The 12,433-nt window shown below is 42.8% G+C and overlaps 1 protein-coding gene across 13 annotated transcripts in view; it reads left to right on the top strand.

Annotated features, from left to right (window-relative positions):
• Positions 1-12,433, top strand: part of LOC108003706 (SH3 and multiple ankyrin repeat domains protein 3) — a 94,875-nt gene that overhangs the window by 23,626 nt on the left and 58,816 nt on the right. The window lies entirely within an intron of this gene.

Raw genomic sequence — 12,433 nt, 5'->3', positions numbered from 1 at the left:
ATCAACACGTCCCCTCCACCCCTTGTTCGGGCAAACTGGAGGCCGCCTGTCGTTGATAAGCCACCTCTAATTTATTCGCCTCCCTGACGTCTCCAACCTACTCTCGCGGTCGTGTATTGAAACTCGGCTTCCCGAAGTAAGATTCGTTTTTTATTGCCTTCGAATATCGTCGTATCCCTTCCTCTCCTTTAGCCCTTGATACGATCGCACGAATGCGAACGTAAAAAAGACGGAGTAAGCTCGAGTAGGTTTTGAACCAACGTTTGTACGGTTTTCGATAATCGATCAATTTTCGCCATTTCTCCTTTTCGAAATTAACGATTTTTTTCTTTAATAGGATTGGAACACTCGAGATGTTTTTGTTTTACAATATCTACAGTAAAATGGTTTTATAAGGAATCATTATTTGCGAATCGATGTTGCGCTCTTGTTAATTGAAGATTTAACCAGATCTAGCGTAATAAAGAGTTGAAACGCCGCGCGGTGATTTAATTGGACGATTAAATTATTTTTTTCCAGATTTTGAGTTTACGCATTTTTTCAAAATGTAATAAATAAATAAACGATAGTAGAAATGCGTGTGTTATAAGAATCTGTCGAGCGTACGTTGTGTCCATACGCGTTATGGGCGTAAATAAAATTAATTTTAATACATTTTTAATAATTTTAATATTTTTGCCAAGTTTTTGCGAATCAAATAAAGAAAGTAAAAAGTTTCTTCTGATCACGAATCGTTAAAAAAAAAATAAACTTATCGATAATTTATAACGATTTAAATTAAAATAAATGTTTCGAGATGTTATAAAATCGAGATTTAAACGGTTCTTAATAAATTTCACGATCATCATGTATCGATCAGTTCTCCATATTTTTCTTTAATCTGTTAAACTGTTTAAAAAAGGGGATATAAAATTTTAACGTACGCGTCGAAACAGTTATTTTTTCGAAACAAATTTAAAAACGAATTTCATCCACTTTTGATACACTGCTCGGGCGCGACTCGTGCCTCTCGAAGGATTAATAGCAGCAGTCGAATTTCACTTACTCGCGACAATAATAAATTTCCACGAATGAACGAAGCAGAGATGAGAAGAGAGAGAAAAAAGATGGCCGAATATGACGTAAGCGGAGAGAAGAACGATCTCGAAGAAATTCCTTTCTCTCTCTTTCTCTGTCTCCGTCCCGCAAGACGAAAAAACGAATAAGGTAAAACGAAGCCTCTCTCGATACGATTCTCGGCTCGTAAAAAGTTGCGTGGAGCTTTTATTCCTGGCTGGACGGCTTGGTTTTCTCGCCTTGCAGGGACTACCCGGCCATTATCGTATTATCTTTATCGCCTCTGTTCCCCACCCGATTGTCATTACCGTGATTATTATTTAAGGTCTGGTCGAAGGTACGAGCCGATCGAGGCGACACTCGCCGAGTGTTTTTCGCGAAAGGAAAATCTCTGTGAAATCGTAAAGAGGAGAAGATACGACCTTGCATTCCTTCTATATCTGCCTACGGATATTCTATATCTCCCTACGCCCCCCTCTTCTCCATCCTTTCTCGATCCTTGCACGCGGTGGGTGGAAATAGAGGGAGAGACGCCTTCCTTTTATCGTCGCGAGGAATCTCTTTTAATCGTCGCGCAAATTTTTTCTCCCCCCCCTCCAGTGGCAAATCTGCGAACTGTAAAAAAAAAATCGACTTTTATATCTGGAAAGCTGGCTACTACACTACACAATAAATCGAGTATCCTCGGCCGTCGAGAAAGCGCACACTTATTTCGCGACACGTATTTCGTCGGCCGATGCTTTTGCCTCGAGTCGAACACGCCCTCGAGTCGAAAGGGGCTCTCGATAGGTATAGGCGACTAATAAACGCGCGTGCGTTTATTAATTCGAATAAATCTTCGTCCCACTTGGCCTCCCCTTCCCCATAAAAGGCGCCCACTCCTTTAAATGCTAATTCCGCGATATCGATCGATTCCCGAATCTTTTTTACCTCCTCGAATTAATTATGGAGGCGATCGCCGCGAGTGTTTCCGATGAAAGGATGTTCGTTACGTCATTCGTTCGAATGAATGAACGAAGAAAAGGCGAGGCTTGATCACGAGCGTGACGATGGATTCGAAAGGTCGATTCGAAAGGAGAATTTCGATTTTAATATCACTTTCGTTACCACTTTCGAGATCGAGGAAAAAAGGTGGCGTGGCTTGGAAGGAAATCGTAATCGTGTTTCGGCGAATCTCTCCGTTCGTTTTTTTCTCTTTTCTTGTTTCCCAAATATTGCCCTTGGGCTATTTTTTCCCTCTAACCCTGTTTATCAATATTATTCGCTCTCGAAACACGGATGGAACGATAAAACGAGTTTTATCTATTTCTGTTGGCGGGCGTGCGTGGTAGCAAGTTTTTTAAAACAAATATTTTTAGGTAGGTATTCCAATGAAAAAAATATTTTTCGTTCGATCGGAAGCTCGTAAATGGATTATCGTGGATCGTAAGTCGTTTAACGATTAGTCTAATGCAGCTTATTTACGTGCGATCGTCCCTTTGGCTGATCCGCCTCGTCCGCGATCCTTCGTCCTTCGCCGATGGGAAACGAGAGGGAGGGGGAAAAAGGAAAAATGTCGGTCGATAATGTTGCTTCTATCGTTGACACGCGTACATTTCCACCGATCGCCACTAATTAGTCCGCAACGTCCATCGTTATCAACGACGGATGTGACTCTAAAGTTATGCACGAGGAAGCGTAACTCGATAAGAGAGGATCTTGCCGTGGCGAAAATAAACTGGCGAGATAGCGGATGGAGGAGAAAAAAAGCGTAGAAAAGAAGGATGGAAAACGTTGGATGGGCGAACGTTGGGCAACGTCGCATAAAAATGGCGTCGAGCGGAAGCAATTGTCATCGACAGAGTTGGCCATTTAACCGAACGTCGAAAAAGTAAAAAGTGGTTAAAAATCTCGAATAAAGTTGCTTTAAGTAATTGCTTGTTAAAATGCTTGAATAACAATTTATTCGTAGCTATAAACCTCGGTCGTTTGGCATTACAATTATTTCCAATTATCGTTATGTTTCGAGTAATAAATTATCGAAGTAACTTTATTCCTAACTTTGGCTATTAAATTTTTCCCCGTCACTGCTGTTGGACGATAGAAAGAATGCTAATAGATATCGAAGACGGGTGAACTCTACAATATCCATCCAAATTCAACCTTGGATGAGAAACGAAAGATGCGGTAAATATTTTACGAAAAGCTCGTAAGATAAACCGTGCGCGATCGACGTGCGGTCACGGCACGCGCGTTTGCCGCGTTTCGTCCAATATCCTCGACTCGCTTTCTTACCTATTCCTTCCACGCGATGGAAAAATCACTCTCTGTAATATTACTGTAAACGGGAGCATGGAGAACGGTCGTTTCCAATTTCGCCGGAGCGAGAGGCTGGTCGAGCGTACGCCATTGATCCCTAGGGAGTCCTCGGTGTCGAAAGAAACGGGTAGGCAGGGTGCAGCGAAACGGTATCGCTGCGATTCGAGCAATTCCAAGGTTGTGCGCACACATCGGCTATATCCTACCGACGGTATCGATCGATCGATTCACGGAGGAACTTTCCAATTATCGGTGGGGAGTAAGGGAAACAAAGGAACGATCTTGGATATCGGGGATGGGATCGCGTATTATTTCCTTCCTCGTTTCCTTTTCTTTTGCGCGTGGCGGGAGGGGTGGGGAGTGGTTCACGCGGTTCGATCGAAGGCGATAGCGGAGAAGCGAGGAGGAATCGAGAGCGAAACGCGGGGAGATGTATCCCGAGGCGAAATTTCACCTTACGCAATTAAGGCAAGCGCGTCGACTCGGACGGCCGCTTACGTCAACCGTTGCGTTGCGCGTTGATCTTGCGCGCACCTGATCTTGCCGGTGGGTTGCCAGCAACGTGGCAAACATTCGTACTTGAAACCCGGCGTTCACCGCGTTCGGTTCACCGCGTAAAAAAACAAACGTCTCGAGACGTGCAGCGGTTTAGACGCGTAGAAAGTTACGTCGCGTTATTTCGTCATCGTTTTCTCTTACACCATTATTTTCATCTTGCTCGGGAGAGGATACACACAAGTATCCCTAATAAACGGTGCGTTTAGAGTGAGAATTAACTCTCGGATAGTCAACGTTTTCTCTCACGACTTTTTCATTGATCGTTCACGAATGCATCCAGTATACGCGTTTATTCAGGAGAGTTGCGTCGGAAAATATTTCTTTACGTCACGCGTTTGATCATTCTCTCTTACGACTGTCTAGAATTTATTCAATTTTTGAAGAGATTTCTTTACAAGTAGACGCATTGTTGAAAGTGAAAATTATTCTTAGATGGCCACGCGTTTGATCATTCTCTCTTACGATTTTTTCATCGATCGTTTACAAATGCAGAATATGAGTTCAATCAGATTTTTTTTTTCTTTTTAGTTACGTCAGTTTGATCATTTTCTCTCAAGACGTTTTTCGTTATTCCATTTCAAAGTAAAATATATCGAGGATTGCATCGAAGAGTAGATATTAGCGTCGAGAATGTAAATTACTCCTTGCATTTGCGAAAATGATTCTCTTTTGAAACTTACGCTCTTTCGTACACTTAAACGCTATTTGCGCTGTTACGAAAGGAAAAAAAAACTCTTGACGAGAAAACTCTCGAAACTTATATTTTTCGAATGCTCATTAACGTATTCACGAAAGGTGAAAGTGATACGATCGAGCGCGGCGAAAAACAATTCGCGAAGTTTCACTCCGCGCCGGCCCTCTTGAAAGCTTAGATCGATGGAGTTGGATGGAAAAATGTTCAACTCCGAAACTCCGCTTTAAGGAAGCGATTCGCTTGGAAGTCGAATCGATCGAACGGAGGGAAACGGTTGGCAGTGACGGAGAATAGAAATCGACTATTCCAGATACGCGCACCTACCTACTCACCCACTCACCCACCTACCATTCGCGCCACCTCCTCTTTCACGAAGGCTAAACTCGAGCCAACCTATCCTCCGTTATGTAAAAGTACGAGGCTCGCCGTAACGCACGCTTCGCCACGCTTCTCCCGTCGATATTTTTCTTCTTTCTCTCCTCCCTCCACCCTCTCTCTCAGTTTCGAGATCGTGCGTCAAACGACGAAAGATCGATCGAACGAACGTAATAATCCGTTGGAAGAAGGATCGGGCGGGGGGGAGGCGCTGCGAACGACAAGAAGGAAACGTCGAATCGCGAAATGTACGTTTGAAATCCATCCGATTGAAAAATATTTGAACGGAGGAATTCTGGTTCTGCGCGCGACGCGCGATTATCGGGACGAAAGGTTTCGTTCAATCCAACCTTTATGGGAAGAATCGACAGGTTCGACACGATCGATCGATTTCCCCGCGCGAAATAAGAATTATGGAGGAATATATCGAGTCGGAAAATGGATAGGTATAAGGGATAATTGTCTGATCGTCTTCTTCGATTTCAACGCGAGTCGAGGCATTTTTCGTGGGATAACTAACGAGGAGAAAGATCGATGTCGTATAATTGCACGATCGTAATCAAGCTCGCGACCCCCTTTATCGATCTCTCCGTCTCTGCCGTCCATTCAGATTTCGCTTCCGCTCCAGTTAAGGTTACGAATCGCCGCTCTCGATATCTTACGGTTCGTTAAATATTGATCTGGCCTGGGAGGGGGAGAGGGGAAAAAATTAGAGGCAAAAGCCGGTCCCCGGGAGCGCGAGCGAGAATCGATTTCATGCGACCAACCGGCGACCGGAATCCGGACCGGCAAGGGTTAAGCCGCGATTGAGAAAGATCGTTGGTCGCGCGACCGTACTTGGTCAACCGATAAACCGTACTCGGGACTGTCCTCGGTCTATCCATTTCTCTGTCTTTCTCTGTTTCTTTCTCTCTCAATATTTTCGAGACGTAAAACGCGCGAGAAGAGTAGACAACATCGAATTAATACGTTAATTAACGTGTCGAGAAAAATATAAGAGAATATGAAATATAAAAATATGCGATAAGTTTAATTTATAAATAATTAATAGTTTCGAAAATAGTTTCAGTCTTAGATGATTATCGATTTTGAATATTCGAATTATAGGTTTTCTACCAGCATGCGACGCGCGTGTGTGGTGTAAGAATTGTCAACAAAGCGTCGACAAAGTGGGGATAGGTGGTCCTAGCGAAGGACACCTCTTGCCCCTGTGCCGTCCCGCAAGACTTCTTTCCAGCAGTAAACAATACTTACTACGCATAACTTGCTTCGTCACGAACACGAAGGATAAAATTTTCTTCTATTCGAATTGTGTGAAGCACGAATATATCAACGAGATAGATATTTTGAATATTCACGATCGCTTCTGATTTCAAGATTCGATAAAATAGCTAATCGCAAATCGTACGTGTAATTTGGACGAGGAACGACTTTCTCGGGAGGAAAATCAAGTTCGAGAGGAATTATCGATCGAGCGAAGACAGATTCATTAGGTTAGGCAGGAGCGTGGCTTTACTTACGAGCCACGAGTCGAGAAGCGTTAAATAACGCAGCCTCGTCGAAACCCGTAAGACGCGCTCGTGACTGCACGATCGCACGCGATACCGTGCAAACACGTAATACGGCATAACCTTCGACGATGCGACGACTCGCAAAGCTCCGTATCGTAGAATATCGTAGAATAGATGTTCTGTGTTATCGTTCGACAAAACTGGTTGCGACGATCCTGTTATTATACCATAAAATTATATATTATTATAAAAATCTACGTGGAATCTTTCGAATCCTTTCAAAATCTCTTTCAATTTCGCAATGAGAGTTGGAATCTAGAAATATAGAAATACCCATTATTTAAATACTTAATACGATGTTTTCAATTTTCATCTCCATTTTGAACGAATAAAAATTCGTATATTTCTTGATATCGAACTTAGGATTTGTGGATTCAAAACACAGTAGCATAACCGATGTTGACATAGGACGGCGTGCGATCGAGAAACAGGAAGAGAAGGAAGAATGTTTTTCTCGTTACGATCCGTTTCTTACGCAACGCCTGTCTTCCCCTTTCTTCCATTGTTTCGCTCGGGAAATTGGGGAACGGAATTCCCATAATCGTCTCGAGACGGATACGCGTACACACTTTCCCCACCTTTCCGGATCTTCCGCGTTCGATTCCACTGCATCCGTATTTATTTCCGCGAGTTTTCAGCTCTCGCGGTTAAGGGATAATATTATTTAATTAACGCGGAAATCGTGTGTAGCTCGATGATCTTCGTTGCCCCCGAAGAGAGAAATCTGGAATTAATTCGAATTACGAGAAGCAATTGGCGACAGCTACAGGTATTATTCGGTGAAAGTCTTGAGAATCTCCTTCCCTCGATCCGCTCGTCTAGGACCCCCGATCTTTCGATTATTTTCAATCCATCGTTTCCTTCTCAGAGTCGCGAATAATTTCGCTCACTTCTCGCCTCTCGAGCGTCGATCCTCGCGTTGCGTAAACAGGAAGAACCTGCGTGGATCGGGAGAGGGAGGACATCGCCGGTCGAGCAGGTATATTTTTAGCCTTGGATTATCGAGTCCGCTTCGCGGAAAGCGTCTCGTTTCGAACGTTTCCCGGCGACGAAATTAATCCTCGTCGCGTAATCCCATTGCGCCTAGCTTCTTGATCCATCCACCTTCCTTCCATCCTCTCTTCTATCTAGGAATCTATCTCGATTATATAATACATCATTTTATAATCACCTTCTCTTCGTCGCTCGTAAATCACGGATGGACAAAGCGATTTTCGAACCGGGTCACGGTCCCCTGATTTATATTGGCAAATTATTCGAATAACACGAGGCACGCGTACGCTGCCGCTGTTGCTGTCGCCCCCTCCCCTCCTGCGAAAGAAAGCCTGGTTTCGAGTTACGCCTGGTTGTAAACACGCGAGGCGGCCGAGGAAATGAGAGGAGGAGGAGGAGGAGGAGGAGAGTCGTGGGCGAAGGATATTTTTTTTTAATTTTACAATCGATTAAACGGTGTTTCCCGCCTTATTCGAAAACGTAATAGGTTCCGGTGTTTAACGGTGCGCGTCGCGGCAATTTCAAGGTAATTAGGATATTCGTGGGAACCTCTTCATTAAAGGAGCATTAAGAGACTGTTCGGTCGTCGTTGGTTAGAAACCGGTCTCGGACGGCCACGGACCCACGAGATATCCCGCCGTTTCTTCGGATTAAAGGGAAATAACGTACACTTGGATTCCTATTTATAAACCGGTGGTCGTCTCATCTATGTGCGAATAAAACCGAACGAAATTCGAAGATATTGCGGACCGATTTGTCGCAGGTAGAAATTTGCCCAGTTTCGTCGCTCGCCCTTATCTCGGGTCAAAATTAATTCGACCAAGATTTTATTTCATCCGAATTCGCCGATCGATTTAATGGAGGATGATCGGTGTAACGATTCGTCATATTCGCGGGCGGAAATTTCTTTCAAGAATAATTTGTCGTGCGCAACAGATCGAGGCCGACACTCTTGGACTTTCGACTCGAATATCCTTGACCGTGGTTTCTTAATAATAAAAAAGGACGTCACGCGGCGAAAATCGGTCGACTCGGATCGATGCAGAAACGACCAATTTCCCTTTCACACGCGAACGCGACTAAATAAAGACTCCCGTGTTCGCTCGTGTTGCGAGTCAGAAAATTCCACTCGAATTCCTCGAGGAAGGAAAGCCTAAAGGATTTTTGAATGGAGTTATAGAGCCCTCCGATCGGGGGAGGAGGAGGAATGATCGAGATGGGCGGATTCCACGAGCACAAAGAAATTAATTAAGCGGTCCCCCGGATCGGAGCGCGCGTCTGGAACGTGACCGTGGCTCGACTCTCGGCTCGGTTCCGCTCGGTGCTCGAGCGGCGGATTGACACGTGCCGCTGACACCGACATTGGCGTAGCTTGCAAAATGTCAAGTGCACGCGCTCGATCGGGCTCGATTCGTCTCTTCTCCTTCCCTTCGCATCGATCCAAAGACAAAAACCCTTCTTCCGATTCCTTCGAGACGTCTCCTCCCTTCTACTAGAGATAAGGAGGGAATTCGACTACGTACGTCTGCCTCGCTCGAGAAGGATCGCCGTGGGAAGAAGATGGCGTTGCGGTCGATTTAAACACGGGTAAAATAAAGAGCGCGGTAAACTGAGGTGACGGTCACCTTGGGTTGGCAAGGAGAGGAAACGACAACAATAAGCCCGTTTACGATATCTCAAGAAACGAAATCCGTAAAGTATCGCGATGTTTTACGATGCGGTGAAGCGATACGCACGGGCGATAACGCGAACAGAATTTATTCCGCACTTGTAAACTTGCATCGTGAAAAAGCGTTGCGAAAAATTCGTGCGTTCACATCTGCCGAATCTCTTTGGAAAAATCTCTATTTCCAAATCCGATAAATAAAAAGGCTGCGTCGAGGATTTTCGACACGATAATTCGCGATTAAAGTTATTGCCGTCGGCACGCGATTAACCGTCGACTAATCATTGTTATTCACCGTGGCGATATCGCGAACCGTAACAATAACATGGCGATAATAGCTAACGTAAGCTCGCTTCTTCGATTTCTTCTAGAATTTTTCCGTATGCGTTCTCCGAACGCGTTGAATTCCACCCTCGAACGACGCCGGAGATCAGACAGCTTCGATTTACCTCGGCGATCTCCACGAGGCAACGTGGCGGCGCTACGTACGTGCTTACGTACATTCGATACGGGAAGAGGGCGTACGGATCGTGCGGTCACATCGTTAGGTGTCTAATTTCGCGGCTCGAAAGCGCGGTTCGCGACGAAATTCTTTCGAAACAGCGGCGCCGCGTTCTTCACCGCGCATTCCTCGCTCCTGTAATCCAATCCAGTTTAGGCCATTAGGAATGCCACGCGAAAACTCGTCCGCCTCGCTGCCTGCCCCCCTTTAATATCTTTATCCGTTTATCTAGCGCGCGCGGTCTTCCGTTTCTTCGACGTTTCTTCCAACTGTCGCAACGCTCCAATTTCTGTGAAAACGCGCCCTCTATGCGCGGAACGATCTTTTCGCGTGGTTGCCGCGCCGAATATTAACTGTTTGCGCTCTACGAGTTTTTCGGTCGGGCGAAGTAAGCGACTCGAGGTGGTTCTGCGCATGCGTGACGAGCGTCTCAGCGAATAAGATAAAAATCATTAGATTTCTTCAAGTTCACACTGAATTATTATTATGAATCACTCTCGGATTCATTATTTATTATTATAATTTTTCGATTTCTCACATTTATCGCTACCTCCATTGCTTTCATTTTTTACTATTCCTTAACGATATTATACATTTCGATCTCGTTTCGCAACGGTTCAGAATCAAATTTATCTTCGCTCGAGCTAATTTTATTTTCGAAATCCATATTTTTTTAAATACTATGCGAAACTATGATACGAGCATAGATTTGGAAGACTATCTTATTTTAAAATATAAGTTTACACTAATAAAGAAGTAATGAGGCAAGGAACCTATTCGTAAATTAATACTGAGCTCTTATTAATTGAGATGAAGAAATCTAGCATGAATAAAGAAATGTCGCGCAGCGGTTCGAAAGTTTTGAGTTTATATGGAGTTCGTCCATTCGTCTTGACTCGAAATTATTTTATTACGATATTCCCAAACTTCCCTTCAGGAGATCCGAGATAAACTCTTTCCAAATATTTTCGGTTGCAATTTTCGTTTTGAAAGAGGGGCTCGAAACAGTTTCTCAGCCTGTTACTTGGATCGATTTTCTGCACGATCTACGAATCGTTCCTGGAAAGAGACGTCCCCGGCCGGGGTGGTCTGGCCGCCCTCGTCACGCCACGTCCCGATCGAAAGCCGAGCGCGTGGTCCTCGTTCGAAACAGTCGAATTATCCTTTCCCTCCGTTCTCCCAATTCTGATAATTAATAGCGACGTTGAGCCCGAAATGGGGAGGGGAGGGACGTATATTCCCTTCTCGAAAAGAGGAAGAAATAGAAGAAAAGAGTAGAACGCGATAATAAATATATATGTATATATTTTAGTCGCCGCACAGTGGTTCGAATGATAGGGATTGGAGGAAATTATTTTTTTTGCAGAGGTGATATGCGGAGACTTAAAAATTTATGAAAAATGTAAATAAAATAGAAATAAAAATTAATAAATAGTTAAACGAAAAAGATTAAAATAGTTTTTTAAAAATATACATTTGAATCTGAATCCGATGATTTGTCATCATCTTCGTTCAATATTAATTTTTTTCTTCTTCTTTGTCTACATTTTTTTTCTAATAAATTTCTGATTTCTTGATTTAACGAATTTAATTTTTTTGTTAAAAATCGTTTATCAATGGATTAGAAATTATTAGTAATAGATCGTTAATAAATTTAAATTTGTATCAAGCTTTGTCATTTTACGAGTATTTTTTCCTCGGCATTTACGAAAATCTTTGTGCCTTGCGCTTTTTCCGACTTTTGACTTGTTGGAAGTATGAAAAATTGAGCGATACTCTTTGCATGATAAAATAATTTGTGCAAAGTTACTGAGTATATTAATATTATGGGCAGACGATAAAATGTTTGGAATAAAATTTCTAAATTCTTTTATATCAATTACATCAATTCCCGTAATTTTAGAGCTTCTTTTTCTGGAAATTTAAAAAATTTACGCGCTGTATTCCTGTCATTAGTTGAATCTGGTTCTGGTGTATCAACAATTATGGCGTTTTATGCAGCAACTCGAGTAAGAGTCTTTATTCATCCTAGATTTCGTTATTTCCAATTAATAAGAGTCCAACATTAATTTGTAGATTCCTCTTTATTTCTTTATTACGAAATGTTGTAAACTTACACTTTAAAATAAGATATTCCTCCAAAACTATAGTCCTGGTAATGTTAGTTCAGGCAAAAGCCCTAAAAAAGAAAGAAAAAAATGAATTTCGAGAATTAACTCGAGATGAATTTGATTTTGAACTGTTGAGAAACCGATGATTGATTGCATTCACGAAGTGAATTAGCAAATTTATAAATTGGCAAAAGAAGTAGAAGAACGAAAGGCCACTTACCCATCTACGATTTATAAAAATTTCAATTGAGAGTTTCGATCACCAATTATGATGAAATTCGATTAAACGGGGAGCTCCGTGTGACTTTAACGAGAACGAAAAAAAAAGTTCGAAAGATTTATTCTCGAAACAAACAAACCAGATGAAAGACGATAAATCAAGAATGCTTTGTATAAATTATCACACAAAAATACAGAAATTAATATCGGAAAATCACTACTTTGTTCAAAGATGCAAATATAAATTACCGAGATGTAACGTTTTTGCAAGTTAAAATTTGTGTCGCAGAACGCTCCGCGTATTATATGTATTAGTAACCGTCAAGACCGTTCGCCGCGCATGCGCGACGGAATCATCTCGAGTCGCCACTCGATCCGACTGAAAATGTC

Source organism: Apis cerana, linkage group LG2 (genome assembly GCF_029169275.1).
Source record: "Apis cerana isolate GH-2021 linkage group LG2, AcerK_1.0, whole genome shotgun sequence".
Lineage (NCBI taxonomy): Eukaryota > Metazoa > Arthropoda > Insecta > Hymenoptera > Apidae > Apis > Apis cerana.
This window is presented reverse-complemented; position numbering and strand designations above follow the sequence as displayed.